The 25,780-nt window shown below is 62.4% G+C and overlaps 1 non-coding gene across 1 annotated transcript; it reads right to left on the reverse strand.

Moving 5' to 3' along the window:
- Positions 1 to 24,055: 24,055 nt before the first annotated feature.
- On the reverse strand, positions 24,056 to 24,120 carry Trnaa-ugc (transfer RNA alanine (anticodon UGC)). Its single transcript has one exon. It is a non-coding gene; the product is annotated as a tRNA-Ala (tRNA).
- Between the last annotated feature and the right edge of the window lie 1,660 nt (positions 24,121 to 25,780).

The raw sequence follows: 25,780 nt of genomic DNA on the forward strand, positions 1-25,780 counted from the left end.
GTGTGGACCCAGTGAGTTCCTGCAGCCCTGGCTCCGGGGGAGACGGAGGCTGGGTCTCCAGGGCTCTGCCCTCTTCATACCTGCAGGATGGGCCTGTGAGCAGTTAGCGCCCAGGTAATGACCGCCTGGAGGCCAGCCAGGTGGACATCGCGGTCCTGGCCATGGATGACAGTCCGTCTGTCTGTCCATCCGTCCTCCCTGCTCTGTGGGGAGAGGTGTTGATGGTTGCTCAGCACTGGGGCTGCCCCGCCCGCAGCCCGCAAAGCCGTTTCATTCAGAAGAAAGGACCACAAAGGTTTAGAGCAGAGTCAACCCCCGCAGTCCCTCCCCAAAGAGGCCAGGTGAGTGCAGGGTGTCCGGGGTCTGCCCTCTGCAGACCGTGGACTGCAGGTGTGTGTGTATGTGTGCGTGTGTGCCCGTGGTGTGTGTCCGTGGTGTGTGTCCGTGGTGTGTGTCCGTGGTGTGTGCCCGTGGTGTGTGTGTCCGTGGTGTGTGTGCCCGTGGTGTGTGTGCCCGTGGTGTGTGTGTCCGTGGTGTATGTGCCCGTGGTGTGTGTCCGTGGTGTGTGTCCGTGGTGTGTGCCCGTGGTGTGTGCCCGTGGTGTGTGTCCGTGGTGTGTGTATCCGTGGTGTGTGTCCGTGGTGTGTGTCCGTGGTGTGTGTGCCCGTGGTGTGTGGTTCCGTGGTGTGTGTCCGCGGTGTGTGCCCGTGGTGTGTGTGCCCGTGGTGTGTGTGTCCGTGGTGTGTGTGTCCGTGGTGTGTGTGCCCGTGGTGTGTGGTTCCGTGGTGTGTGTCCGCGGTGTGTGCCCGTGGTGTGTGTGCCCGTGGTGTGTGTGTCCGTGGTGTGTGTGTCCGTGGTGTGTGTGCCCGTGGTGTGTGTGTCCGTGGTGTGTGTGCCCGTGGTGTGTGTCCGTGGTGTGTGCCCGTGGTGTGTGCCCGTGGTGTGTGTGCCCGTGGTGTGTGTCCGTGGTGTGTGTGTCCGTGGTGTGTGCCCGTGGTGTGTGCCCGTGGTGTGTGCCCGTGTTGTGTGTGTCCGTGGTGTGTGTGTCCGTGGTGTGTGATCGTGGTATATGTCCGTGGTGTGTGTCCGTGGTGTGTGTGCCCGTGGTGTGTGTCCGTGGTGTGTGTCCGTGGTGTGTGTGCCTGTGGTGTGTGTGTCCGTGGTGTGTGCCCGTGGTGTGTGTGTCCGTGGTGTGTATGCCCGTGGTGTGTGTCCATGGTGTGTGTGCCCGTGGTGTGTGTGTCTGTGGTGTGTGTGCCCATGGTGTGTGTGCCCGTGGTGTGTGTCCGTGGTGTGTGTGCCCGTGGTGTGTGCCCGTGGTGTGTGTGCCCGTGGTGTGTGTCCGTGGTGTGTGTCCGTGGTGTGTATCCGTGGTGTGTGTGTCCGTGGTGTGTGTGTCCGTGGTGTGTGCCCGTGGTGTGTGTCCGTGGTATGTGTGCCCGTGGTGTGTGCCCGTGGTGTGTGCCCGTGGTGTGTGTGCTCGTGGTGTGTGTGTCCATGGTGTGTGTCCGTGGTGTGTGTGCCCGTGGTGTGTGTCCGTGGTGTGTGTCCATGGTGTGTGTGCCCGTGGTGTGTGTGTCCGTGGTGTGTGCCCGTGGTGTGTGTGTCCGTGGTGTGTGTGCCCGTGGTGTGTGTCCATGGTGTGTGTGCCCGTGGTGTGTGTGTCTGTGGTGTGTGTGCCCGTGGTGTGTGTGCCCGTGGTGTGTGCCCGTGGTGTGTGTGCCCGTGGTGTGTGTCCGTGGTGTGTGTCCGTGGTGTGTATCCGTGGTGTGTGTGTCCGTGGTGTGTGTGTCTGTGGTGTATGTGTCCGTGGTGTGTGCCCGTGGTGTGTGCCCGGGGTGTGTGCACGTGGTGTGTGTCCGTGGTGTGTGTGTCCGTGGTGTGTGTGTCCGTGGTGTGTGCCTGTGGTGTGTGCCCGTGGTGTGTGTGCCCGTGGTGTGTGCCCGTGGTGTGTGTCCGTGGTGTGTGTCCGTGGTGTGTCCGTGGTGTGTGTCCGTGGTGTGTGTGTCCATGGTGTGTGTCCGTAGTGTGTGTGTCCGTGGTGTGTGCCCGTGGTGTGTGTCCGTGGTGTGTGTCCGTGGTGTGTGCCCGTGGTGTGTGCCCGTGGTGTGTGTGTCCGTGGTGTGTGCCCGTGGTGTGTGTGCCCGTGGTGTGTGTCCGTGGTGTGTGTCCGTGGTGTGTGTCCGTGGTGTGTCCGTGGTGTGTGCCCGTGGTGTGTGTGCCCGTGGTGTGTGTGCCCGTGGTGTGTGCCCGTGGTGTGTGTGTCCGTGGTGTGTGTGTCCGTGGTGTGTGCCCGTGGTGTGTGCCCGTGGTGTGTGTCCGTGGTGTGTGTCCGTGGTTTGTGTGTCCGTGGTGTGTGTCCGTGGTGTTTGTGTCCGTGGTGTGTGTCCGTGGTGTGTGTGTCCGTGGTGTGTGCCCGTGGTGTGTGTGCCCGTGGTGTGTGTCCGTGGTGTGTGTCCGTGGTGTGTGTCCGTGGTGTGTGTGTCCGTGGTGTGTGTCCGTGGTGTGTGTGTCCGTGGTGTGTGTCCGTGGTGTGTGTCCGTGGTGTGTGCCCGTGGTGTGTGTCCGTGGTGTGTGCCCGTGGTGTGTGTCCGTGGTGTGTGCCCGTGGTGTGTGTGTCCGTGGTGTGTGTGTCCGTGGTGTGTGTGCCCGTGGTGTGTGTCCATGGTGTGTGTGCCCGTGGTGTGTGCCCGTGGTGTGTGTGCCCGTGGTGTGTGTCCGTGGTGTGTGCCAGTGGTGTGTGTGCCCGTGGTGTGTGTGTCCGTGGTGTGTGTCCGTGGTGTGTGTCCGTGGTGTGTGTGTCCGTGGTGTGTGTGTCCGTGGTGTGTGCCCGTGGTGTGTGCCCGTGGTGTGTGTGTCCGTGGTGTGTGTGTCCGTGGTGTGTGCCCGTGGTATGTGTTCGTGGTGTGTGTCCGTGGTGTGTGTCCGTGGTGAGTGTGCCCGTGGTGTGTGTGTCCGAGGTGTGTGCCCGTGGTGTGTGTGTCCGTGGTGTGTGTGCCCGTGGTGTGTGTCCATGGTGTGTGTGCCCGTGGTGTGTGTGTCTGTGGTGTGTGTGCCCATGGTGTGTGCCCGTGGTGTGTGTCCGTGGTGTGTGTGTCCGTGGTGTGTGCCCGTTGTGTGTGTGCCCGTGGTGTGTGTCCGTGGTGTGTGTCCGTGGTGTGTATCCGTGGTGTGTGTGTCCGTGGTGTGTGTGTCCGTGGTGTGTGTGTCCGTGGTGTGTGCCCGTGGTGTGTGCCCATGGTATGTGTGCCCGTGGTGTGTGCCCGTGGTGTGTGCCCGTGGTGGGTGTGCTCGTGATGTGTGTGTCCGTGGTGTGTGTCCGTGGTGTGTGTGCCCGTGGTGTGTGTCCGTGGTGTGTGTCCGTGGTGTGTGTGCCCGTGGTGTGTGTGTCCGTGGTGTGTGCCCGTGGTGTGTGTGTCCGTGGTGTGTGTGCCCGTGGTGTGTGTCCGTGGTGTGTGTCCGTGGTGTGTGTGCCCGTGGTGTGTGTGTCCGTGGTGTGTGCCCGTGGTGTGTGTGTCCGTGGTGTGTGTGCCCGTGGTGTGTGCCCGTGGTGTGTGTCTGTGGTGTGTGTGCCCGTGGTGTGTGTGCCCGTGGTGTGTGTGTCCGTGGTGTGTGCCCGTGGTGTGTGCCCGTGGTGTGTGTGTCCGTGGTGTGTGTGTCCGTGGTGTGTGCCCGTGGTATGTGTCCGTGGTGTGTGTCCGTGGTGTGTGTGCCCGTGGTGTGTGTCCGTGGTGTGTGTCCGTGGTGAGTGTGCCCGTGGTGTGTGTGTCCGTGGTGTGTGCCCGTGGTGTGTGTGTCCGTGGTGTGTGTGCCCGTGGTGTGTGTCCATGGTGTGTGTGCCCGTGGTGTGTGTGTCTGTGGTGTGTGTGCCCATGGTGTGTGCCCGTGGTGTGTGTCCGTGGTGTGTGTGCCCGTGGTGTGTGCCCGTGGTGTGTGTGCCCGTGGTGTGTGTCCGTGGTGTGTGTCCGTGGTGTGTATCCGTGGTGTGTGTGTCCGTGGTGTGTGTGTCCGTGGTGTGTGTGTCCGTGGTGTGTGTGCCCGTGGTGTGTGCCCGGGGTGTGTGCACTGGTGTGTGTCCGTGGTGTGTGTGTCCGTGGTGTGTGTGTCCGTGGTGTGTGCCCGTGGTGTGTGCCTGTGGTGTGTGTGCCCGTGGTGTGTGCCCGTGGTGTGTGTCCGTGGTGTGTGTCCGTGGTGTGTCCGTGGTGTGTCCGTGGTGTGTGTGTCCGTGGTGTGTGTCCGTGGTGTGTGTGTCCGTGGTGTGTGCCCGTGGTGTGTGTCCGTGGTGTGTGTCCGTGGTGTGTGCCCGTGGTGTGTGCCCGTGGTGTGTGTGTCCGTGGTGTGTGCCCGTGGTGTGTGTGCCCGTGGTGTGTGTGCCCGTGGTGTGTGTGTCCGTGGTGTGTGTCCGTGGTGTGTGTCCGTGGTGTGTGCCCGTGGTGTGTGTGCCCGTGGTGTGTGTGCCCGTGGTGTGTGTCCGTGGTGTGTGCCCGTGGTGTGTGTGTCCGTGGTGTGTGTGTCCGTGGTGTGTGTCCGTGGTGTGTGCCCGTAGTGTGTGCCCGTGGTGTGTGTCCGTGGTGTGTGTCCGTGCTGTGTGTGTCCGTGGTGTGTGTGCCCGTGGTGTGTGCCCGTGGTGTGTGCCCGTGGTGTGTGCCCGTGGTGTTTGTGCCCGTGGTGTATGTCTGTGGTGTGTGCCCATGGTGTGTGCCCGTGGTGTGTGTGTCTGTGGTGTGTGTGCCCATGGTGTGTGTGCCCGTGGTGTGTGCCCGTGGTGTGTGTGCCCGTGGTGTGTGTGTCCGTGGTGTGTGTCCGTGGTGTGCGCCCGTGGTGTGCGTCCGTGGTGTGTGTGCCCGTGGTGTGTGCCCGTGGTGTGTGTGTCCGTGGTGTGTGTGTCCGTGGTGTATGTGCCCGTGGTGTGTGCCCGTGGTGTGTGTCCGTGGTGTGTGTCCGTGGTGTGTGTGTCCGTGGTGTGTGTCCGTGGTGTGTGTGTCCGTGGTGTGTGTCCGTGGTGTGTGTGTCCGTGGTGTGTGCCCGTGGTGTGTGTCCGTGGTGTGTGTCGGTGGTGTGTGTGCCCGTGGTGTGTGCCCGTGGTGTGTGTGCCCACGGGCGTGCCCAGCTTGTTCACGTTGCCCTGCTGGTGAGCTCCGGCTGGGACATCCGCGGCCCTTGCTCTGTGCCTGGCGGCTGCTCTGGATGGCGACCCTGCCCCCTTCCCAGCCCTACCGCCCTCTCCTCACACCAGGCCCGTTTCTGCCTTGAGTTGTCTTCCGAAACCTGTCTTCAGCCCTCGTCTTTGTCCCCCTGCCCCGCCTGCCCAGAGCAATGGTGCAACGGACTTCCTGTCCCACTCACGCCGCTCCCGGGGTGGAGCGCCCCCCTCGCCCCCCGTGGGCAGGCCCACCACCTCAGCGGGGCCAGGCCCAGGTAGGATGTCGCTGGGACGGGCAAGGTCGTGGGGGGCTCCTGGGGGCTCTGGGAGGGGCAGGGGGCGGTGGGAGGGCCGGCTCTCCTCTCGTGTGGGCAGAGCTGACACCTCGGGGGCCGTCTGGAGTCCTGTCCTCATACCCCGCGCCCCTGGGCCTGGGCGGGCGGCGCGGCTCTCTGAGGAGTTCACCTGTGAGGCGGGAGGTCTGCCAGGAAGACCCTATTGATTTTAATTACCCAGAAACAGCCCGCAGGGACAAAGGACTTTGGCTGTTTACTTAGCAGAGCTGTGCTGTGTTATTGTGCGCGGAGAGATCAAATCAGCTGCCTCCTTATTACTGTAATAATACAGCCAAAACGCTGCTTGGGGCTGAGGGCATTTTTTAAAGCAATAACCTCACCGCTGGCCCACCCCCGCGGCTCGCGCAGCAAGGAGCAATTACACGCTGTCAATATTAATTCAATTAAATCCAGGTTGTTTATTGGGTATTATGGAAAAGGATTCTCTGGTCTTACAGAGACAGGCCACGACAGGGAGTGAGAAGGATCGGGAGCCTCAAGCAAAATTGATTGCGGGCGCAGGCCAGAAAGCCATTGTGCCTGCGGCGGGGCGGGGCGGGGGTGGGGGGACGGGACGGGGGTGGGGCCCAGCGCCCCGGTGGCATGCTCCCAGGACGGGTTGGAAGTCAGCTCAGAAGGTGTTGGAGCGCTGTCTGGGTGGCCTTGGCCAGTCTGCCACTGCCCGCCACCCTTGACAGTGCAGCTGAGAATCCAATCTTGAGGAAAGAAAGGTAGATCTCCAAGAGACTGACAGCAGTAACAATGGTGAAGCTACTGGTGTGGTGGTGGTGGTAGTGGTGATGATGGTGGTGGTAGTGATGATGATGGTGGTGGTGGTGATGATGGTGGTGATGGTGGTGGTAGTGGTGATGATGGTGGTGGTAGTGATGATGATGGTGGTGGTGGTGGTGGTGGTGGTAGTGATGGTGGTGCTGGTGTGGTAGTGATGATGTTGGTGGTGGTAGTGATGATGATGGTGATGGTGGTGATGATGGTGGTGATGATGGTGGTAGTGGTGATGGTGATGGTGGTGGTAGTGATGGTGGTGGTGGTGTGGTGGTGATGATGATGGTGGTGATGATGATGGTGGTGATGATGGTGGTAGTGGTGATGATGATGGTGGTGATGATGATGGTGGTGATGATGATGGTGGTGATGATGGTAGTGATGATGATGGTGGTGATGATGGTGGTAGTGGTGATGATGGTGGTGGTGGTAGTGGTGGAGACAGCAGTGGTGGTGGTGCCTTTGCACACAGTCCCTTCTGGTGCCGGCTGACTGGCCTGAGAGCAGAGCATGACCCAGAAAGCCTCCATGTTGGATAACAGGTAATGCAGAGCCATGTGGCCTGGTTGGGTGAGTGCACCTGAGCAGGTGGGGTAGGGCGTACCTGAGCAGGTGGGGTACAGTGCACCTGAGCAGGTGGGGGACAGCACACCTGAGCAGGTGGGGTACAGCGCACCTGAGCAGGTGGGGGACGGCGCACCTGAGCGGGTGGGGGACGGCGCACCTGAGCAGGTGGGGTACAGTGCACCTGAGCAGGTGGGGGACAGCACACCTGAGCAGGTGGGGTACAGCACACCTGAGCAGGTGGGGGACAGCGCACCTGAGCGGGTGGGGGACGGCGCACCTGAGCAGGTGGGGTACAGTGCACCTGAGCAGGTGGGGGACAGCGCACCTGAGCGGGTGGGGGACAGCGCACCTGAGCGGGTGGGGGACGGCGCACCTGAGCAGGTGGGGGACAGTGCACCTGAGCAGGTGGGGTAGGGCGTACCTGAGCAGGTGGGGTACAGTGCACCTGAGCAGGTGGGGGACAGCGCACATGAGCAGGTGGGGTACAGCGCACCTGAGCAGGTGGGGGACGGCGCACCTGAGCGGGTGGGGCGTGGGGGACAGCGCACCTGAGCGGGTGAGGGACAGCGCACCTGAGCGGGTGGGGGACAGCGCACCTGAGCAGGTGGGGGACAGCACACCTGAGCAGGTGGGGGACGGCGCACCTGAGCGGGTGGGGTAGGGCGCACCTGAGCGGGTGGGGTAGGGCGCACCTGAGCGGGTGGGGTAGGGCGCACCTGAGCAGGTGGGGGACAGCGCACCTGAGCAGGTGGGGGACAGAGCACCTGAGCAGGTGGGGGACAGCGCACCTGAGCAGGTGGGGGACAGCACACCTGAGCAGGTGGGGGACGGCGCACCTGAGCAGGTGGGGGACGGCTCACCTGAGCAGGTGGGGGACGGCGCACCTGAGCGGGTGGGGTAGGGCGCACCTGAGCGGGTGGGGTAGGGCGCACCTGAGCAGGTGGGGGACAGCGCACCTGAGCAGGTGGGGGACAGCGCACCTGAGCAGGTGGGGGACAGCACACCTGAGCAGGTGGGGGACGGCGCACCTGAGCGGGTGGGGGACAGCACACCTGAGCAGGTTGGGTAGGGCGCACCTGAGCAGGTGGGGGACAGTGCACCTGAGCAGGTGGGGGACAGCGCACCTGAGCAGGTGAGGGACAGCGCACATGAGCAGGTGGGGGACAGCGCACCTGAGCAGGTGGGGTACAGCGCACCTGAGCAGGTGGGGGACGGCGCACATGAGCAGGTGGGGGACGGCGCACCTGAGCGGGTGGGGCATGGGGGACAGCACACCTGAGCAGGTGAGGGACAGCGCACATGAGCAGGTGGGGGACAGCGCACCTGAGCAGGTGGGGGACAGCGCACCTGAGCAGGTGGGGGACAGCGCACCTGAGCATGTGGGGGACAGCGCACCTGAGCGGGTGGGGTACGGCGCACCTGAGCGGGTGGGGTAGGGCGCACCTGAGCAGGTGGGGGACGGCGCACCTGAGCGGGTGGGGTACAGTGCACCTGAGTGGGTGGGGGACAGCACACCTGAGCAGGTGGGGGACAGCGCACCTGAGCAGGTGGGGGACAGCGCACCTGAGCAGGTGGGGTACAGTGCACCTGAGCAGGTGGGGGACAGTGCACCTGAGCAGGTGGGGGACGGCGCACCTGAGCAGGTGGGGTAGGGCGCACCTGAGCAGGTGGGGTAGGGCGCACCTGAGCAGGTGGGGTAGGGCGCACCTGAGCAGGTGGGGTAGGGCGCACCTGAGCAGGTGGGGTAGGGCGCACCTGAGCAGGTGGGGGACTGCACCTGAGCAGGTGGGGTATGGTGCACCTGAGCAGGTGGGGGACAGTGCACCTGAGCAGGTGGGGGACAGCACACCTGAGCAGGTGGGGTATGGTGCACCTGAGCAGGTGGGGGACAGTGCACCTGAGCAGGTGGTATAGAAGCAGGAGCCACAAGGAGCCCCTCTGGTGAGTGGCTGGGCCTGGCAGAAGATTCTGGATGCAGATAGGCAGAGGAACAAGGTGATCTGGAGTGGGAAGGTGCTGAATCAGTGAACTGTGTGTGGCGGCAGAGGGTCCAGGACGCGCGGTGGTGGGAGGGGGGAGGAGGGCAGAGGTCAGGAGGTCAGGAGGGCGTGCACAGGGGGATGGAGCAGCACTTCCCGCCCAGGCCCAGACAGCAGAAGGCCCTCCCCCCCACTGCAGCCCAGCCGTCCCCACCCCCTCCCCCCACTGCAGCCCAGCCGTCCCCACCCCCTCCCCCCACTGCAGCCCAGCCGTCCCCACCCCCTCCCCCCCACTGCAGCCCAGCCGTCCCCACCCCCTCCCCCCACTGCAGCCCAGCCGTCCCCACCCCCTCCCCCCACTGCAGCCCAGCCGTCCCCCCCCTCCCCCCACTGCAGCCCAGCCGTCCCCACCCCCTCCCCCCACTGCAGCCCAGCCGTCCCCCCCCCACTGCAGCCCAGCCGTCCCCCCCCCACTGCAGCCCAGCCGTCCCCACCCCCTCCCCCCACTGCAGCCCAGCCGTCCCCACCCCCTCCCCCCACTGCAGCCCAGCCGTCCCCACCCCCTCCCCCCACTGCAGCCCAGCCGTCCCCCCCCCTCCCCCCACTGCAGCCCAGCCGTCCCCACCCCCTCCCCCCACTGCAGCCCAGCGGTCCCCACCCCCTCCCCCCACTGCAGCCCAGCCGTCCCCACCCCCTCCCCCCACTGCAGCCCAGCCGTCCCCACCCCCTCCCCCCACTGCAGCCCAGCCGTCCCCACCCCCTCCCCCCACTGCAGCCCAGCCGTCCCCTCCCCCTCCCCCCACTGCAGCCCAGCCGTCCCCACCCCCTCCCCCCACTGCAGCCCAGCCGTCCCCACCCCCTCCCCCCACTGCAGCCCAGCCGTCCCCACCCCCTCCCCCCACTGCAGCCCAGCCGTCCCCTCCCCCACTGCAGCCCAGCCGTCCCCTCCCCCACTGCAGCCCAGCCGTCCCCACCCCCTCCCCCCACTGCAGCCCAGCCGTCCCCACCCTTTCCCCCCCCACTGCAGTCCGGGTCCCCACCCTTTCCCCCCCACTGCAGTCCGGGTCCCCACCCTTTCCCCCCCCACTGCAGTCCGGGTCCCCCACCTCTCCCAGCGTCCCCTGTGGCCGCCCCTGGTAGTGTGCCGTGTGGGGGGGACCCACTCCCTCCTCGGCGGCCTCCTCTTAATTGGCTACAAAGCCCAAGAAGGCAGTGACGGGCTCTGGTGGGTGTGGATCTGGAGGGACCCCGCTCAGTGATTGGGGCCACCCCACAGCCAGGAGGCCCACAGATCTGCGGAGTGACCATCCCAAGGTCGTGGGTGGCCTTCTGAAGGTCATGGGCCCTGCACCCTCAGACCACATGCGGGTACGCAGCCCGGAGCCCACGCCCGCACCACGGAGGAGTGGACGGACGGAGGGCAGACGAGCCCCCGGCCCCGGCCGCATGTCCACCTCTGGTTCTCGGGGCGGGCTGCGTGCGGCCTCACGCTGGACACCGTGTCTAACCGGCCGAGATTGACCTGTTTGGGGCTCCTCACTGCAGCGGAGCGATTTGATCCGAGCTCCAGACAGCAGCTGGGCAGTAATTGGATGTTATGAGATTGGAGGCCCCTCGGGCAGGGACGCTGGGGGAGGGGCGCGGCCGCAGCGGCGGGGCTGTCCGGAGGAGATAAGCACCCGTGTCCTCCAGGTCCACCTGCTCCACGGCAGGGCACGGCGCGGCCCGCGGCAAGGTGGAGGGGCGCAGCCCTCGCCCCTCACGGGCCGGCTGCCCCGGGAGCCATGCAATTAGTTTTAAATATCAATTTCACGGCTGCTCTGGGAGGAGACAGCGGAGCGGCCTCACCCCCCGCAGACCTGGGCGCTTCTAACTGTGAGAAAGAGCAGCTGTCAACCATGGGCCAGCCAAGTGCATGTCTGAGCCCCTCCTCCCTGGTCCCCCAGCCCCCTCCTCCCTGGCCCTCTAGCCCCTCCTCCCTGGCCCTTTGATCCCCCTCCCCCCTGGCCCTCCAGCCCCCTCCTCCCTGGTCACCCAGCCCCCTCCCCCCTGGCCCTCCAGCCCCCTCCCCCCTGGCCCTCCAGCCCCCTCCCCCCTGGCCCTCCAGCCCCCTCCTCCCTGGCCCTCCAGCCCCTCCTCCCTGGCCCTCTAGCCCCTCCTCCCTGGTCCTCAGCCCCTCCTCCCTGGCCCTTTGATCCCCCTCCTCCCTGGTCCTCAGCCCCTCCTCCCTGGTCCCCCAGCCCCCTCCTCCCTGGCCCTCCAGCCCCTCCTCCCTGGCCCTCCAGCCCCCTCCTCCCTGGTCCTCAGCCCCTCCTCCCTGGTCCTCAGCCCCTCCTCCCTGGTCCCCCAGCCCCCTCCTCCCTGGTCCCCCAGCCCCCTCCTCCCTGGCCCTCCAGCCCCTCCTCCCTGGCCCTCTAGCCCCTCCTCCCTGGTCCTCAGCCCCTCCTCCCTGGTCCTCAGCCCCTCCTCCCTGGTCCCCCAGCCCCCTCCTCCCTGGCCCTCTAGCCCCTCCTCCCTGGCCCTCTAGCCCCTCCTCCCTGGCCCTTTGATCCCCCTCCTCCCTGGTCCTCAGCCCCTCCTCCCTGGCCCTCCAGCCCCCTCCTCCCTGGCCCTCTAGCCCCTCCTCCCTGGTCCTCTAGCCCCTCCTCCCTGGTCCTCCAGCCCTCCTCCCTGATCCTTTGATCCCCCTCCTCGCTGATCCTCAGCCCCTCCTCCCTGGTCCTCTAGCCCCTCCTCCCTGGTCCTCCAGCCCTCCTCCCTGATCCTTTGATCCCCCTCCTCGCTGATCCTCAGCCCCTCCTCCCTGGCCCTCTAGCCCCTCCTCCCTGGTCCTCAGCCCCTCCTCCCTGGTCCCCCAGCCCCCTCCTCCCTGGTCCTCCAGCCCCCTCCTCCCTGGCCCTTTGATCCCCCTCCTCCCTGGTCCCCCAGCCCCCTCCTCCCTGGTCCTCAGCCCCTCCTCCCTGGTCCTCAGCCCCTCCTCCCTGGTCCCCCAGCCCCCTCCTCCCTGGTCCCCCAGCCCCCTCCTCCCTGGTCCTCCAGCCCCTCCTCCCTGGCCCTCTAGCCCCTCCTCCCTGGTTCTTTGATCCCCCTCCTCCCTGGTCCCCCAGCCCCCTCCTCCCTGGCCCTCTAGCCCCTCCTCCCTGGCCCTTTGATCCCCCTCCTCCCTGGCCCTCTAGCCCCTCCTCCCTGGCCCTTTGATCCCCCTCCTCCCTGGCCCTTTGATCCCCCTCCTCCCTGGTCCTCAGCCCCTCTTCCCTGGCCCTCCAGCCCCCTCAACTGGCCCTCCCTCCTGGGAGGCCTCCCACCTCCGGGCCCAGGGCTGGCACCTGTGGGGCCCCCGTGTCTCCCCGCTCTCTCCTCCCATTGGGGAGCTGCAGGCTTGCTCTGGGGAGGGCTGCACCACAGCCCAAACACAAGATGGGGGAGTGGGGGCCATGGGGTGCAGTATAAATATCGGGGAGTGGCAGGGGGGTCCCGGTGTGAGGAAAGCCTGGCAAGGAGCAGCCAGAAGGTGGGGTGAGGAGCTGAGGCGGGCCGGGAAGGAGGGGTGTCGTTCGGGGTCCTCCGGGCGGGGCGGGGCCGCAGGCTGAGGTCCCTGGCAAGGCCATGCGCGCCCCCCAGGCGTCTGGCCCGGTTGATGGCCCCTCTCACCTGCCCTCTATCTGGGGACTGGCTTTGGGGTCTGCAGTGTGTTGTCGGGGCTCCTGGGCCCACAGCGAAGGCCTCGCTGCCTCTTTTGGGGACCAGGTGCCTGATCCCCCCAGGGGTCCAGGACAGCCCCCACAGGGGAGCCCAGAAAGACTTGTTCTGGGAGGGGTCTACCAGAGCTGCTGCCAGGGCCTGCCCGTGTCCACCGGTGCCCCCCTGTGCCCTGGGGATGGGGCAGGGCCCACAGATCACTCCCGCAGTGTGGTCGCACGCTGGCCAGCAGGCTGGTCCTCTAGGCCCCAGCCCAGGTTCACTGTGTGTGGCATTGGGTGGGGGTCTGTCCACCTGCCAGGCTGATGGAGGGTCCCTGGGCATCACCGCAGGAAGCCCAGAGGGGGGCTCAGGTGTACCGGTGGGATGACCCAGCGTCCACGGGAGGGGTGGCCCAGCGTCCACGGGAGGGGTGGCCCAGCATCCACGGGAGGGGTGACCCAGTGTCCACAGTCATGCTGACCCAGCGTCCACAGGAGGGGCGACCCAGTGTCCACAGGAGGGGTGACCCAGTGTCCACAGTCATGCTAACCCAGTGTCCACAGGAGGGGTGACCCAGCGTCCACAGGAGGGGCGACCCAGGTTCACAGTCATGGTGACCCGGGTTCATGGTCATGGTGGCCCGGGTTCGCGGCCATGGTGACCCGGGTTCATGGTCATGGTGACCCGGGTTCATGGTCATGGTGACCCGGGTTCATGGTCATGGTGACCCGGGTTCATGGTCATGGTGACCCGGGTTCATGGTCATGGTGACCCGGGTTCATGGCCATGGTGACCCGGGTTCGCGGCCATGGTGACCCGGGTTCATGGTCATGGTGACCCGGGTTCATGGTCATGGTGACCCGGGTTCATGGTCATGGTGACCCGGGTTCATGGTCATGGTGACCCGGGTTCATGGTCATGGTGACCCGGGTTCATGGCCATGGTGACCCGGGTTCGCGGCCATGGTGGCCCCGGCCTCGGGCAGGAGGACCCGGCGTCCGCATCTGCCACGGTGCTCGCCTCAGTACGCGCAGCGGCAGGCAATTTATCTCCGTCTCCCGGCTCTTAAAACACTTTTATCAAAATTGGTGGTCACACGGCGCTGAACCGCGGTGGCCGCAATCTTAAACGCCGAGCTGCAGATTTTAATTTGGGGAAGATTAATGCGCCGGAAGCGGTGGCAGCGTCCGGCCTGCTATCACCTGACGCACGTCGGTGGCCTCGCCCGCGCGACGCGGCCTGTGTGTGAGTGCGCCCCAGCCGGTGGGCGCAGGTCCTGGGGGAGGGCCCGTCCCTCACGCCAAGGCCTCGGCCCCAGCGTGGATTCCACTCAGTCCAGCCCTGGGGTGCCCTGCGCTCAGGTCCTGGGCTGCTTCTCCCCGCTCCCCTGGGCCTGGGCCTCCCCCAGCTGGGACCCCGGGGCCCCCCGCCGGCCCCCCTCATGCCACACCGCGTCCTAGTCTCTTGCCAGCCGCAGAGGCCCCCTGTGCCCCCCCACCCGCTCAGAAGGCCTGGCCAGCTTGTGCCGCTCCCTTCGGGGCCTGCGGGAGCCCGCCCTCCCTTCCCCCCCTCCCCGCCCTGCCCCCACGGCTCCGGAGCACGCCATCCTCTCTGACACTGTGTTTGTCTCCAACAGGGCTTGAAATCCAGGGTGCACTCTGTCCTCAGTTATTAAGAATGGTGAACATGCGGGTGTGGGCCGCTAGTCCCGGAGTCCCAGTGCTAGAGGCCCACACTCATCCAGGCGCCGCCGTCTGAGCCGCCCAGGCTGCGCACAGGAGGACCGTGGGCGGAGGTGCCACATCGTCCAAGCTGCGAAGAACGCGGCCCTTCCTCGGAGGCCCTGCGTGGGGTGGAGGCCGGTGCGTGGGACCCCAGGACCCCACGATGGTCCAGGGAAGAAAGGGTGTGGGGGTCACGGCCAGGGTCACGGCGGGGTCACGGCACACAGGCCTGAGCGGCGCACACTGTGAAACCCCACGGGAGAAGCCTCCGGGGCTCAGACAGGACAGAGGGGGAGGGGCGGCAGCCCCGGCTCAGCAAGCTGGGGGGGGGCTTCCCCTGCTCTTCATACACACGAGGCCCCGGGTGGAGGCAGAGCAGAGCAGGCAAATCCTAGGTCCATGGCACCACCTGCCAGACGGCCCCTGGCACCACCTGGACATGGGTGGAGGCCGGGGCTGCCTGGTCACCTGGAGATGGGCAGCCCAGGGTGAGGTAGAGCAAGCCGCCAACTCAGGCCTGTCCCCCCAGAAAGCCACACACGCCACCCTCCTGACCTCAGGTAACCCCGAGCACCTCCCCAAGGTCCCGCCTCCAAAGGCATCGACCAATGGCTGGAGATCAGGTTCAGGACTGGCACCCACGGCACCCTCTGGTCACCCGGCTCCTGGCGGCTTCTCCACACCAGCCCCTCCCACCTCTCCTCTCCTCAAACTGTTGTTCTAGCATCCCCCCTCTGCTGAGAACCTGTCCTTGCACAACACTGTCACAGTGCATTGGCAACACCCTCACAGCATGATGGAACACCCTCACAGCGTGATGGAACACGCTCACAGCGTGATGGAACACGCTCACAGCGTGTTGGTAACACCCTCACAGCATGTTGGAACACCCTCACAGCGTGTCTGTAACACCCTCACAGCGTGATGGTAACACCCTCACAGCGTGTTGGAACACCCTCACAGCGTGTTGGAACACCCTCACAGCGTGTTGGTAACACCCTCACAGCGTGATGGAACACCCTCACAGCGTGTTGGAACACCCTCACAGCGTGATGGAACACCCTCACAGCGTGATGGAACACGTTCACAGCGTGATGGTAACACCCTCACAGCGTGATGGTAACACCCTCACAGCGTGTCTGTAACACCCTCACAGCGTGATGGTAACACCCTCACAGCGTGTTGGAACACCCTCACAGCGTGATGGAACACCCTACAGCGTGATGGAACACCCTCACAGCGTGTTGGTAACACCCTCACAGCGTGATGGTAACACCCTCACAGCGTGATGGAACACCCTCACAGCGTGATGGAACACCCTCACAGCGTGTCTGTAACACCCTCACAGCGTGTTGATAACACCCTCACAGCGTGTTGGTAACACCCTCACAGCGTGATGGTAACACCCTCACAGCGTGATGGAACACCCTCACAGCGTGATGGTACACCCTCACAGCGTGTTGGTAACACCCTCACAGCGTGTTGGTAACACCCTCACAGCGTGTTGGTAACACCCTCACAGCGTGATGGAACACCCTCACAGCGTGATGGAACACGCTCACAGCCTGTTGGTAACACCCTCACAGCGTGTTGGGAACACCCTCACAGCGTGATGGAACACCCTCACAGCGTGATGGAACACCCTCACAGCGTGTTGGTAACACCCTCACAGCATGTTGGTAACACCCTCACAGCGTGTTGGTAACACCCTCACAGCGTGTTGGAACACCCTCACAGCGTGATGGTAACACCCTCACAGCGTGATGGTAACACCCTCACAGCGTGTTGGTAACACCCTCACAGCGTGTTGGAACACCCTCACAGCGTGATGGTAACACCCTCACAGCGTGATGGTAACACGCTCACAGCGTGATGGAACACGCTCACAGCGTGATGGTAACACCCTCACGCATGTTGGCAAGACAGTTTACCTGTTGGGAACTAATTTTCTTACTTCCCTTCTCACCTGACAACCTTGCCTGAGGACGTGGAGGCGTGGGGGTGCTGGGAACCTGCCACCCTGCTCCCTGTTTGGGCTCAGGCCGCTCCTGTGACAGCACCCAGCATGTGCTTCCTGTGACTAGGTGGATGGATGATGGATGGATGCAGGGTGGATGGGTGGCTGAGTTTCTGAGTGGATGGGTGATGGATGGGTGCATGGATGGGTGGGAAATGGCTGTGTAGAAGGAGGAAGAGATGGAGATGTGTGGATGGTGGATGATGGATGAAGGGTAAGCATGAATGGATGAATGGAGAGTTGGGTGGTGGATACATGCCGAGATGGGTGACAGACAGATGTGGGTGGATAGCTGGATGGTATTGCATGGATGTGGGTGGATAGCTGGATGGTATTGCATGGATGCGGTGGATAGCTGGATGGGTATTGCATGGATGCGGGTGGATAGCTGGATGGGCATCCGCATGGATGCGGGTGGATAGCTGGATGGTATTGCATGGATGCGGGTGGATAGCTGGATGGGCATCCGCATGGATGCAGTGGATAGCTGGATGGTATTGCATGGATGTAGGTGGATAGCTGGATGGGTATTGCATGGATGCGGGTGGATAGCTGGATGGGCATCCGCATGGATGCGGGTGGATAGCTGGATGGTATTGCATGGATGCGGGTGGATAGCTGGATGGGTATTGCATGGATGCGGGTGGATAGCTGGATGGGTATTGCATGGATGCGGGTGGATAGCTGGATGGTATTGCATGGATGCGGGTGGATAGCTGGATGGTATTGCATGGATGTGGGTGGATAGCTGGATGGTATTGCATGGATGCGGGTGGATAGCTGGATGGTATTGCATGGATGTGGGTGGATAGCTGGATGGTATTGCATGGATGCGGTGGATAGCTGGATGGTATTGCATGGATGCGGGTGGATAGCTGGATGGTATTGCATGGATGCGGGTGGATAGCTGGATGGGCATCCGCATGGATGCAGGTGGATAGCTGGATGGGTATTGCATGGATGCAGGTGGATAGCTGGATGGGCATCCGCATGGATGCAGGTGGATAGCTGGATGGGTATTGCATGGATGCGTGGGTGTGCAGGTGCCGGTGGGCATGGGGTGGCTGGTAGGCAGATGCGTGGATGGATGGATGGATGGGTGCGTGGGTTGGCGAGTGGATGGACGGAGGGACAAGTGGACAAGCAGACCTTCCTCAGGCTCCCCAGGGAGGTACAGAGGCCCGTCCTGAGGTAATCAAGAGCCAGGCTCTCCCAGCGAGAAGGAAGGCGCATCAGTGGGTTTCCCGGGCCGTGTCAGAGGCAGACTCGGAGAAGAGGCAACAGCAAAATGGGATCTCCTTGCTCATTCCGTGGAAGCCTTCCACTCAGGAAGGGCTCAGAGCCTGCTCAGAGCCAGCGCCTCCCACGGCTCCGCCCTCCTCCCCTGCCTCTCCTGCGGCCTCGCCTCAGCATCTTCACCAGCCAGCCCACGGCCCGACGTGGACGCCCGTGTGGGGCCTGCGACCAGCCACGTGGGGGCCTGTGACCAGCCGCGTGGGGGCCTGTGGGGGGGCCTGTGACCAGCCACGTGGGGGCCTGTGACCAGCCACGTGGGGGCCTGTGACCAGCCACGTGGGGGCCTGCGACCAGCCACGTGGGGGCCTGTGACCAGCCACGTGGGGGCCTGCGACCAGCCACGTGGGGGCCTGTGACCAGCCACGTGGGGGCCTGCGACCAGCCACGTGGGGGCCTGTGACCAGCCACGTGGGGGACTGTGGGGGCCTGCGACCAGCCACGTGGGGGCCTGCGACCAGCCACGTGGGGGCCTGTGACCAGCCACGTGGGGGCCTGTGACCAGCCACGTGGGGGCCTGCGACCAGCCACGTGGGGGCCTGTGACCAGCCACGTGGAGGCCTGTGGGGGCCTGTGACCAGCCACGTGGGGGCCTGTGACCAGCCACGTGGAGGCCTGTGGGGGCCTGCGACCAGCCACGTGGGGGCCTGTGACCAGCCACGTGGAGGCCTGTGGGGGCCTGTGACCAGCCACGTGGGGGCCTGCGACTGGCCGCATGGGCGTCTGTGACCAGCCACGTGGGGCCTGTGACCAGCCGTTTGGGGGCCTGCGACCAGCCACGTGGGGGCCTGCGACCAGCCGCGTGGGGGCCTGCGACCAGCCACGTGGGGGCCTGCGACTGGCCGCGTGGGGGCCTGTGGACTGGCCGCGTGGGCGTCTGTGACCGGTTGGCCGCGTGGGGGCCTGTGGACCGGCTGCGTGGGGGCCTGTGACCAGCCACGTGGGGGCCTGTGACCAGCCGCGTGGGGGCCTGTGCCCAGGCACGTGGGGGCCTGTGACCAGCCGCGTGGGGGCCTGTGCCCAGCCACGTGGGGGCCTGTGACCAGCCACGTGGGGGCCTGCGACTAGCCACGTGGGGGCCTGTGACCAGCCACGTGGGGGCCTGCGACTGGCCGCGTGGGGGCCTGTGGGGGCCTGCGACTGGCCGCGTGGGCGTCTGTGACCGGCTGCGTGGGAGCCTGTGACCAGCCGCGTGGGGGCCTGTGACCAGCCACGTGGGGGCCTGCGACTGGCCGCGTGGGGGCCTGTGGACCGGCCACGTGGGGGCCTGTGGACTGGCTGCGTGGGCGTCTGTGACCGGTCGGCCGCGTGGGGGCCTGTGGACCAGCTGCGTGGGGTGGTTCGGAACACCAGACATTTTCTCTTTGTGGGCCAGCACCATCCCAGGCGGCCGGGTGCTGCCAAAGGTTCCCGCAGCCTGACCCAGGTGCTGCCTGAGCGCTGGAGAGGCTCACGGGGACTGGAGGGCATCCGCTCCATGGAGGAGCCCCGGCACCTCAGAGCCAGCGCCCCGGCCCGCCTCCACACCGCCCCACCAGCACCCTGTCCACCTCGAGCCTGGCCCGGCGGGACCCTGTCCACCCCAGGCCTGACCCAGCGGGACTCTGCCCTGGCTGGGTCACAGCCCCAGCCTCCTTACCTCTCGCTCCCCTAGGGGAATGGCGGATCCGGCCTATTATGGCTGGCATGGAGTCCCAGAGTGCCTGCAGCCCCCAATGGCCCCCAAATCCCCTGGCCCTGCGGTGGCGGGGCCTTCCCCAGGGACCCCTTGGCGGGCTCTGTGTTTGTGCCCAAGGCTAAGGCCTCGGCTCCCGGGCTTTGCATGACCTCCACCCCTGCTCCGAAGACCTCCGGGACGCCGGGCTGGCGGCGTGGCGGCCGCAGGAAGCGCCAGCCACAGGCTTGATTGGACGGAGAAAGCCGTGTGTGTGTGTGTGTGTGTGTGTGTGTGTGTGTGTGTGTGTGTGTGTGTGTGTGTGTGTGTGTGTGTGTGTGTGTGTGTTCCAAGATTATCGACGAACTCTCCGAGGACAATCTGGGAACCTGGTAACTGGCTGGCGAAGTGATGAACGTGTCCGCGGGGGCCCTGAGGGCCGGCGGGGCGGGGTGAGGCCCTCAGCGCCCCGGAGCGAGGCAGAGTGGGAAAAGGAACTTGGCATCTTCCGGGGAGCAAAGTCATTGAGCTTACAGACTGAATTTAGCAGCCACTAGAAACACGCAGGTGAAGGTACAATTAATTTTAATTACTAGACTATACATTGTTGGTTGCACAGCCATGAGTAAAATTAAAATGGCAATCACAATTAGAAAATTGCAACCTCATTGTGCACGAATTAGTCACAAATTAGAAGTGCGGGCGGCACGCGGCTTCCCTGGCGTCGCGCCCCTCCCCCACCAGCTCCTGCGGCCTTTGTTTCCTGCGGCCATCTGCGCCGGGCCCAGCTCTGCCCGGACCACCCGCCCGGCCTGGGCCCCCGAGTGGCCCTGGCAGACTGCGCCTGTGGCTGCCCCACAGCGGGCCCTACCGTCACGTCGGCTGAGGTATTTGGGGGTGTCGTGAGCTCAGGGGCTGGGGGCCTGCCCCCCCACATGTGTCCAGGAGGGAAGGAGACATCTTCTTGGGCGCACTCAGCTTGTGTCCCGCAGGGTGGTGCTTCCCCAGGCGGGGTGGTGCTCCCCCAGGCGGGGTGGTGCTCCCCCAGGCGGGGTGGTGCTCCCCCAGGCGGGGTGGTGCTCCCCCAGGCGGGGTGGTGCTCCCCCAGGCGGGGTGGTGCTCCCCCACAGTGGGGTGGTGCTCCCCCACGGTGGGCACCTGTGTGCCCACAGGAAGGCTCTCGGGAGCCTTCTCCTCTGCTCTCGGAGGCCAGCAGAGCACAGGGCACACACAGCAATAACCCCCCCCCCACCCCACCCCTCCCACCCCCCCACCCCCTCCACCCCCCCACCCCCCCACCCCCCCTACCCCACCCCACCCCCCCACCCCACCCCCCCCACCCCACTCCCGGCACACACTGAGACTTTGCGGTAAGCTGAGATTTCAGGACGGCCTGAGAGGAACTTTCAAGGTCGTTCCATACTCCAGCGCGGTCCTTGCCGGCAGGTTAACAGTAAAAACCGGCAGCAGAGGGCAGATGGAAAGGTTTGGAAATCTTGCATTTGGTCAGAAAAGCCTGAATCACGTTAGAGCTGTGGAAGGCAGTTTCTGAAGAGATCAGTGCTCTTCTTTTTAAAAAGCCATGCCAGTTTGCACTGCAGACACGGCGAGGGGCCTTGAAGGCATCTCCGGCCTGGGACCTCCCCATCCATCGTAGCTCAGGGCATGGAAGGGTAAACTCCCGCAAGACTGGCTCTTGAGCAGGGAGTGGATCCAAGGCTCCGTGTTCACTAGGGGTGCCTGGAAGGTTCCAGAGACTCCTCCACTGTGAGGAGCTCCGGCAGCGCAGAGCTGGCTGACCTCGGCCTGGGCTGGGGGAAGACGCTGGCGTCCTCCCGTGATGCAGAGGGCAAGGTTGTGGGGTGATGGAGGCTCCCCCGGCCTTTCAGAGCAGGTCTGGGGTCAGGAGTCATGCTAACGCGGGCGGTGGACCGCAGCTGTGCCTGGACCTGTGGACGCCAGGAACACGGGCCGTCTGCCATCAGCAGGGCCACGCACCGGATGGGTCAGCCCAGGAGAGGGCCCGAGGCCGTGGGCAGCCAGGCCGCCACCCCACCGCCAGGAGCCTCAGGGCGTGCACCGCCAGCGGGGTTCAGGAGCGGCTCTCCGGCTGTGATCTGGCTTTGCTGTGGTCCCTCCTTGCTCTTCCTTTTCGAGCTCTTGACTCTGGGCCACTGTACGTCTGAGGGATGTAGCTTGCTTTTCTAATTTACAAGAATGCACAGCTAAGAATTTGTCTGAGGGGCGTGGAGCTTAGGCTTTTGAATTGCGCCCGAGCGGTCACAACTTCAGGGGTCCTCAGAGCTGCACAAATGCATTTTACATTCTGAGGGGGAGAGCGCTGGGGCCCGGGAGCGGGCTGTTCGGGTTGGAACAGGAAATGTCCGCAGGCTGGTGTGTTGAGTGCTCGTGTGGGGCGGGAGGGGCTGCTCCCAGGCTGCGGGGTGGGGAGCCGCTCACAGGAGCGCCATCTTGAAGGGTTCACCGGGGCCGGCCCCGCCTCTCTCTCTCTGCGTCCCGTCTCCGCCTGAGCTGAGCAGACTGCCACCCGCTCCAGCAGCAGCACGCTCCGGCCTGTCCCCATGGCCAAGACCGGAGACTATGGATGTAAACATTTGCAGAACGTCCTTTCCGACACAGCTCCTCACGGCCCCATCCCCCCGGGGCTGGCGAGGCTTCCTGGCACTCATGAGCTCTCCTGGTTTTAGAGGGCTTGAGTGTTTGTGTGTGTGCTATCAGTTCTCTCACTTGAAGAACTTCCCTGTGTGTTGCTTGTGTGTGGATGTGTTTGGGCACGTGTCCACCTGTGTGTGCGTGTGTGCATGTGTTTCTGGGAACTGAACCTGGTACCCATGTTTACCACCTCAAGATGTTTTGGGTTCTCGGTCACAGCCCTGAGAACTCCGTGTGATTCAAAGCAACGCTCAGGGGACACGGCCCCGGCCCGGATGAAGCTGCTGGTGTCAGTCGGGCCACCCATTTTCACCCATTCTGGAGACTGCTGGGTAGAATGCACCTGTCTGAGCAGCCATTCTTACAGTGGCCACGGAATTAGTAGCATAGTATTATGCTACCAATAAAGCTTTAGTTCTTCCTTTATAATTTTGGTGCTTTTTAACTTCGGCTTTGATGAACCGGCTATCATACTCTAGAATACTGAACGGAAAGGTGGAGAAGAGACATCTTCGCCTTTTTCTAATCTTAGGAGAAGGCTTATATTCTTTGTTATTAAACATGGCGTTAGCTGCAGCTTTCTCAGACGTGCTTTTACCAAGTTGGGGAAGTTCTCTTCCAGCCCTATTTTTCAGACGGATGATTATTACTTTTTTATTTTTTTATTGTGAAAATACCGCACAGAAGGGTTACAGTTACACGGCCAGGCGCGTGGGTCTTACCAAGCGCTGTCCCCTCAGAAGGATTGTTTCAGGGGATTACTTTTTAACGCGGGCCTCTCACCTTCTGGGAAGGGGTGCCACAGCACGTGCCCAGGCCTGTGCTTTCGCTGTGTTCTGCAGTTTCTTCTATATGATCTTTCATACTATTCCACGTAGAATTTTATTTTGTTACATGAGCCACAAGAAGTTCTCTAGGAATGAAAAATTTAATTCTAACTTTATTTTTTCTTTTGGTAAGGGTCCTGCCACCTTCCCAGGAGTAGAATCTCCCCGGATTACCGAGAGTCCTCCACCCTCCGCCTGGCTGGAAGGATTCCGGGGGGCCCCGGGGTTCAGGCTGCTAAGCAGGTGCTCTGCCACTTGACGGGTCCAAACCCTTTTGTCTTTATTTTGTCATGGAAATAGGTTGTCCCTCACCTGAGATCCTCCTACCTCTGCCTTTGGAGTGGCTGGGATTGTAGGTATGCAGCATCACTCCTGGCTGGAAAGTTTGTTGCTAGAACAATGGTTGGATGTTTTCAAATGATTTTTTTTTTTTTTTTTTTTTTTGTCGGTCGTGGGGCTTGAACTCTGGGCCTGGGCACTGTCCCTCAGCTCTTCAGCTCAAGGCTAGCGCTCTACCACTTGAGCAACAGCGCCACTTCCGGTTTTCTGGTGGTTTATTGGAGATAGGAGTCTCATGGTCTCTCCTGCCCGGGCTGGCTTTGAACCGCGATCCTCAGATCTCAGCCTCCTGAGTAGCTAGGATTACAGGCGTGAGCCACCAGCGCCCGGCTTCAAATGATTTAAGTAGGCTATGTTTGCCGGCTAGCTGGTGAATTCCATTGGTTTTTAAATGGTGAATCAGTTTTGCCTCCCTTGAACTCCGCCTGATCGTGACATATGCCTCTCCGGCACTGGCAGCGCGGCTCGAAGCTAGGGCAGGATTGCTCGCACGCTCACAGCTGGTGCTCTCCCACCTGAGCCACGCTTCCAGCCTGGAACTTTTGCTGGTTAATTGAATATTGAATCTCACAGACTTTTCCACCCGGGCTGGCTTTGAACCTCAGTCCTCCAGGTCTCAGCCTCCTGGTAGCTAGAATTACAGATGCAAGCCACTGGCACCTGGCTTGTGATTTCTTTTTGGTCCTGGGGCTTGAACTCAGGGCCTGGGAGCTGTCCCTGAGCTCTTTTGTTCAAGGTGAGCACTCTGCCACTTGAGCCACAGTGCCGCTTCTGAATTTTTAGTGGTTAATTGGAGATAAGAATCTCACAGAACTGGGCATCAGTGGCTCACGCCTATAATCCCAGCTACTCAGGAGGCTGAGATCTTAGGATCATGGTTCAAGGCCATCCTGGGTAAGAAAGACTATGATACACTTTTTTTTTTTCTGGTTGTGGGCTTGAACTCTGGGCCTGGGCGCTGTCCCTCAGTTCTTCAGCTCAAGGTGAGCACTCTACCATTTGAGCCACAGCACCACTTCTGGCTTTTTCTGCTTATGTGGTGCTGAGGAATCGAACTCAGGGCCTCTTGCATGCAAGGCAAGCGCTCTACCACTGAGCCACCTTCCCAGCCCCAACCATGAGACTCTTATCTCCAATTAACCACTAGAAAACCAGAAGTGGTGCTGTGGCTCAAAGTGGTAAAGTGCTAGCCTTGCTGGAAGAACTCAGGGACGGCGCCAGGCCCCGAGTTCAAGCCCCATGACCTCCCCTCCACCCACAACTCACATGAAAAGGAACCGCACTGCCTTTCTTGCCCGGGCTGTCTTGGAGCGCAGTGCTCACGTCTCGCCTGGTTACAGGCGGGCGCCAGCCTGCAGCCTGCTCCTTTAGAAAGCCTGTTGGCCATGACCAAGATGGTTTGTTCCCACATTCTGACTTTGTACAACTACTTGGAATGATTCAATTTAAAGTCCAGTTGGCTTTGGGAAAGTGTCTAGTACAAATTTGATCATTAATAGTTATCGAACTGTTCATTATTTTTATTTCTTCTTGAATGAGTTTTGATAGTTTGTATCACTGAGAAACTTGTCTGTCTCTGTCTCGTTCATCTAAGTTGTTGGATTTGTCGGCATAAAAAGCCAGCAGCTTCCTTCCCTCATCCTCTCAGTGTCTGGAGGACTGAGCCACCTCTCCCGAGTCCTGACACTGGCCGTTGGCGACCTTCGGCGTTAGCGACCTTCGGCGTTGACACCTGTCTGATCTGGACTGTCAGCCTTTCCGTCTTCTCAGTTTTCCTGAGTTCTGGTTGATTAATTTCCACGTTGATGTTTATTGTTGTTGGTTTTTTTCTGTTTGAGTTTTATTTTATTTTTTCGTACTCATTTATTTTTGTTGTGTTTTGCTTTTGCGATACGGTCTTGCTATGTATCCCAAGCTGGTTATAACTCGTGAACCTCCAACCTCACCCCTGAGAGCTGAGATTATAGCTGTGCACTGCCATGCTCGGCTTATTTATTTTTCTCACATAGATGTTTAATGCTATACATTTCCCTCTAAGTAGTATATGCTTATTTTTTTTTTTGGGTCCGGTCGTGGGGCCTGAACTCTGGGCTTGGGCGCTGTCCCTCAGCTCTTCAGCTCAAGGCTAGCGCTCTACCACTTGAGCCACAGCGCCACTTCCAGCTTCTTTCTTTTTGCTTATGTGGTGCTGAGGAATCAAACTCAGGGCCTCAGGCATGCAAGGCAAGCGCTCTACCACTGAGCCACCTTCCCAGCCCAGTATATGCTTATTTTCATCCAACAGTTTTTGATGTTATATTTTCACCTTCATTCAGTTCAAAATGCTGCCTTTCAATTTCCTCCTGGGACCCAGGCATTATTAGAGGCATGTTAAATATTTAGGATTCCAGGTATCTTTCTGCTATTGATTTCTAGTTTAGTTCCATGTGTGTTATTTACTACATGATTTGCACATTTTTGTGTGTTTGGACTTTTTTAGTATTGGGGTTTAAACTCAAAGCCTCTCATCTCTTTGACTTGGATTGCTCATATGGTGCTCTATCACTTAAATGAGGCTTCTAGCTCTGCTTTTTGTTGGTTATTTTGGAAAAAGAGTCTTGGAGACATTTCTGCCTAAGCTGTCTTTGAACTGCAATGCTTGATTTTCTAGACCTTCTGAGTAGCTATGATTTCAGGCGTGAGCCACCAGTGCCCTCCTTGAGACTTATTTGATGGCCCAGTATTCCTTGCATACTTGAAAAGAGCAGCTGGTGGTCACATTG

The sequence above is a fragment of the Dipodomys merriami genome, unplaced genomic scaffold (assembly GCF_024711535.1).
Source record: "Dipodomys merriami isolate MVZ:Mamm:240054 unplaced genomic scaffold, mDipMer1.0.p SCAF_143, whole genome shotgun sequence".
Classification (NCBI taxonomy): Eukaryota; Metazoa; Chordata; class Mammalia; order Rodentia; family Heteromyidae; genus Dipodomys; species Dipodomys merriami.